Source organism: Stenella coeruleoalba, assembly GCF_951394435.1.
Source record: "Stenella coeruleoalba genome assembly, chromosome: 7".
Lineage (NCBI taxonomy): Eukaryota > Metazoa > Chordata > Mammalia > Artiodactyla > Delphinidae > Stenella > Stenella coeruleoalba.
In genome coordinates, this window is record NC_137153.1 from 7,330,812 (window position 1) to 7,335,267 (window position 4,456).

The 4,456-nt window shown below is 49.5% G+C and overlaps 1 pseudogene across 1 annotated transcript; it reads left to right on the top strand.

Moving 5' to 3' along the window:
• The first annotated feature begins 1,684 nt into the window (after window positions 1-1,684).
• On the top strand, window positions 1,685-2,893 carry LOC307188826 (protein-L-isoaspartate O-methyltransferase domain-containing protein 2-like; annotated as a pseudogene). Its single transcript has one exon. The product of its transcript is annotated as a protein-L-isoaspartate O-methyltransferase domain-containing protein 2-like (transcript).
• Window positions 2,894-4,456: the final 1,563 nt, after the last annotated feature.

Here is a 4,456-nt window from a genome sequence, read left to right on the forward strand (position 1 = left end):
AGAATCAAGCATGTGTACAGGGGCATAAACGCAGCAGTGATAGGATTGGAGAGGTTCGGTGAGCAAATGAAGACCCTTTGAAGTCATATTGCATGGTACCCATTCCACGGGTTTCAACTACCCAGGTTTAAGGTATTCTTCCTTCAGCTAAAACATGCATGTGGAACCCAAGTATGATCAACCATGTGAACGGGAGACGTGTTCAAATATGTCTCAGTTTTCCTCCCCTGGTACTCGGGTGCAACATTCCAGACGCTTTACTAACACTCTCCCCACTTGGAGAGTCAGTCCCTTTAACCTCCTGTTTGGCCCAGTTTGCAATTTCTGCGGAAGATGAACAGGAATAGCGAGAACCAATGAGAGGCTAGCTGGAGGTGTCTGGACGGGCAAATTTAACTCTCATTTCCCACCAGGAAGAGGAATTAACCAAAGGCTCAGCATGCCGGGCCGGAACCAGATTAGGGCCTGAAGCCATCCTGCGGTGTTGCGGCCAGGTCACAAGAAAGCGAGTTGAAGAAAGGAGCTCAGGGGCACTGTAATTCACAAACCTGCAGAGTTATAAATGACAGCAATCGTCCAAAAGTAGACTGAAGTAAGGCTGCCAAGAGGACTTGAAAGCGGGGCAGAATTGCAGGAAACCGATTTCAGGAGGTAGACTGGAATTGCATTGAAAGCATAGGAAAAGAGGCAGAACGTCCACAATGATGCACTTGGCCAAAAAGGGCGTATGCGTTTTTTCCTGAATATATTCAGGAAAAAACGCATACACCCTTTTTGGCCAACCAAGCAAGCTTGCAAAGGAAATCTGCACTACAATGAAGTCTCACTTCCCCCCGGTCAAAAGGGCCATCTGAAAAAAGTGTAAAATCCAGAAAGGCAGGACAGGCCATGGAGAACTGGGAGCCTTGTTATGCTGAAGGGCGGGATGTAAATTGCCAAAAACCACTCGGGAGAAGTGTATGGTGTTTCCTGAAACATCTAAAAAACAAAGCAACAGAGCCTAGGGCACTTCCACTTATGGTCCTATAGCTTAGGGAATTTAAAATCAAAAAGACACAGCCACCCCAAAGTTTGGAACGGCTCTGTTTACAAGAACCTCGTTTACAGTACAAGTTCAACATCGCAGAAAGTGAAAAATGGATAAAGAAGTTGTGGTATTTACTTACAAAGCAATATCACTCAGCAATGAAATCTGTGTCATCAGGCCCTTAGCAGCACAATGAGTGGATTCAGGTATGATGATTCTAACTGAAATAAGTCACACAGAAAAAGAAACATCATAAGATATCAGTAGGGCGGAGGTCGGGGCTGCGTAGTGGGAGGCGGACTGGCGAGGGGCGCCGGAAGAGCTGCAGGTGCGGCCCAGCGTCCGATTCCTCGGGCCCGCCGAGCCAGGAGTTACTGAGCCGCCGCCGCCGCCGCCGCCGCCGCCCTCGGCCCGGCCTGCAGCGGGGTATGGGGGCGGTGCGGCCCCTCGGCCCCCTCCCCCTCTCTCCCTCCTCTCCACCCCTCCCCTTCCCGTGGTCCCGGGCTCCCGGACCCTCCCCCAGGGCCGCATTCTCCTCTCCCCGTCTTCCTGTCCTCTTCCGCTGTCCTCTCGTTCCCCACCCCCAAGCATAAACACCCCTCCGCGTCCCAGGCGTCTCCCGTCGCCCCTCCCCCCTCCCCGGTGGTCCGCCCTCCAGCGTTCCGGGGGTTCCCGAGGTCTCTCCAGCGGCAGCTTTCTGTAAGCGCGGTCCCGAAGATGGGAGGCGCGGTGAGTGCTGGTGAAGACAACGACGAGCTGATAGACCATCTGAAGGCGGCGCAGTACATCCGCTCCGAGCTGGTGGAGCAGGCCTTCCGAGCTGTTGACCGCGCCGACTATTACCTCGAGGAGTTTAAGGAGAACGCGTACAAGGACCTGGCGTGGAAGCACGGGAACATCCACCTCTCTGCTCCGTGCATCTATTCGGAGGTGATGGAGGCCCTGGACCTGCAGCCTGGCCTTTCCTTCCTGAACCTGGGCAGCGGCACCGGCTACCTCAGCTCCATGGTGGGGCTCATCCTCGGTCCTTTTGGTGTGAACCACGGGGTGGAACTCCATTCAGATGTGACAGAGTATGCGAAGCAGAAGCTGGACTTTTTCATCAGGACGAGTGACAGCTTCGACAAGTTTGACTTCTGCGAGCCCTCCTTCGTCACCGGCAATTGCCTGGAGATCTCTCCAGGCTGCTCTCAGTATGACCGGGTGTACTGCGGGGCAGGCGTGCAGAAGCAGCACGAGGGGTACATGAAGAGCCTCCTCAAAGTCGGGGGCGTCCTGGTCATGCCGCTGGAAGAGAAGTTGACTAAGATAACTCGGACGGGTCCTTCCGCCTGGGAAACCAAAAAGATTCTGGCTGTGTCTTTTGCTCCACTCGTCCAGCCCTGCCAGTCGGAGTCAGGAGAATCACGACTTGTCCACACCCCTGGCGGTTCGCAGCCTCCAGGACCTGGCGCGCATTGCCATCCGGGGCACCATTAAGAAGGTCATCCACCAGGAAGCTGTGAACAAAAACGGGAACGGACTGAAGAACACTCCCAGGTTTAAACGGAGGAGAGTTCGCCGCCGCCGAATGGAAACGATTGTCTTTTTGGACAAAGAGGTGTTTGCCAGTCGGCTCTCCAACCCCTCTGATGACACCAGCTGCAGAGACCTGGAAGACGAGCGGCAAGAAGAAGAGGTGACAACCCCGCCGGACACCAAGCCCGAGCCCCCGGTGAACTTCCTGCGTGAGAAGGTCCTGAGCCTCCCTCTGCCAGATCCCCTGAAGTACTACCTGCTTTATTACAGAGAAAAGTAAGTCTGTGGTCCAGGGGAGGAGGCCAAGCCTTCCTGGAGGGCTGCCCGCAGCAGGTGCACTGGAGGAGGAAGGGGCTCCCGCTCTGCATCTCGTCTTCTCGTCTGTCCTTGACTGTCCTGTAGAGTTTTCATCCAGTCATCTGATTTCTGTAAACATAGTCTGACAAACATAAGGTGCAAGGGGGAATGTCTCAAAAGGGCGAGAGTCTCCTGGAGGAGGGGTTGACTTCACACTCTCAGGAAATGCTGAGGTCTACACGTGGAGGTGGCCTGGAGACCGTTTCTTACACAAGGTACACGTGTCTGCATCAGAAAGGAAAACTGAAGTTGAAATTAATCTGTGTTTCTTATAAAAGGTGAGACAAAAAGCACAAGTTGCTAAGTGTATGAAATCTTTTCTGAGTGGGACACGCCTATGTGCAAGTTTGAATTTTACGGAATCAACCTCTTAATTACTGGCACCGAGTAATTAAAGATTTATTAAAAGATTAATTTAAAAGATTTAACTAAATGTTTTAGTTATTTGGAACGTGGATACTTGATTGAAAAGCCCTCTCTTATTTTAAGTAAATTAATTACATCTTACGTGAGTTGTCAATTGTAATTTTAAAAAACAAAAATTGTGATGGGGAGAGGAATGAACGTATCAGATTGCCAGGTGTCTTTGTGGAATTGCAAAAGAATTCCAAGGCATTTTTTTCTGACACCTTTTGTTACCTTTAAAGTAACCAACATTGAGTAATCCCGTCAAAGAAAGTCCTGAAGAATGAAACAAGTGTTGTGTGTAAGTAATGAGCTGCATTACTTTTGCCCCAGAGACAGAGAGTACTGTTGACTCAACTTTAAATACAGTCAACGGTGTCTAAGGCTCAGTCCTCAGAGCAGGTGGGAAGTACTGGCTGCAGGAAATGGATTGGGGACGGTGTAGACGGCCTGTGGGTTGGTGTTTTGTTTTTTTTTTCAGTTGGCTATTGTTCTGTAATCACATAACAGTACTGATTCATAGATTTTATCTTTTATAATTCTGGAGAAAAATATTTGTTAGTTTTGTAATTTTTCCTAAGAACAAACGCGTGTTTGGTACATTGCATTAGAACAGTTTCACTCAAGTTTGACTTGTGGAATCCATCTTCTCCAGCGCTGTGTGTTGAGAGCTTCCTGTCTTATTAAGTCGTGGGTCTAGAAGAAGAGGCCGTCCTTTTAGTTAGGTGGCAGGATGTTTACAAGTGACACTGCTTCTTCCAAAACATTGGTTCTTTTCAGACTTTTCAGTTTTAACCAAAGTTAAACCCCAAATCAGAGTCATCCAGATTTTATGATTCATTTGATCTCTCAGCCTCTCAGGAGTTGCTGGATTTCAGTGTCTTTGTGGTTTTACCAGCTTCGCGGAGTTCTGGTTATTTTGTTTTGCCATTTATGCTTTTTTAAAGTAACTGAGTCATTTTATCACAGAACACTGCGTGCACACATAGCTGGGAAAGCGGGTGTATTGCCCTAAATGGGTACCGTTAAGCTGTTGTAAAGAAGGGTTTCTTCATAGTCGTGTTTACCTGCCTTTAACTGAACGTCAAGCCTCATTGTCTCAGAGAGAAAAGCATGAGTCACGTTTACTTGCTAAGACTTCGGTTTGCA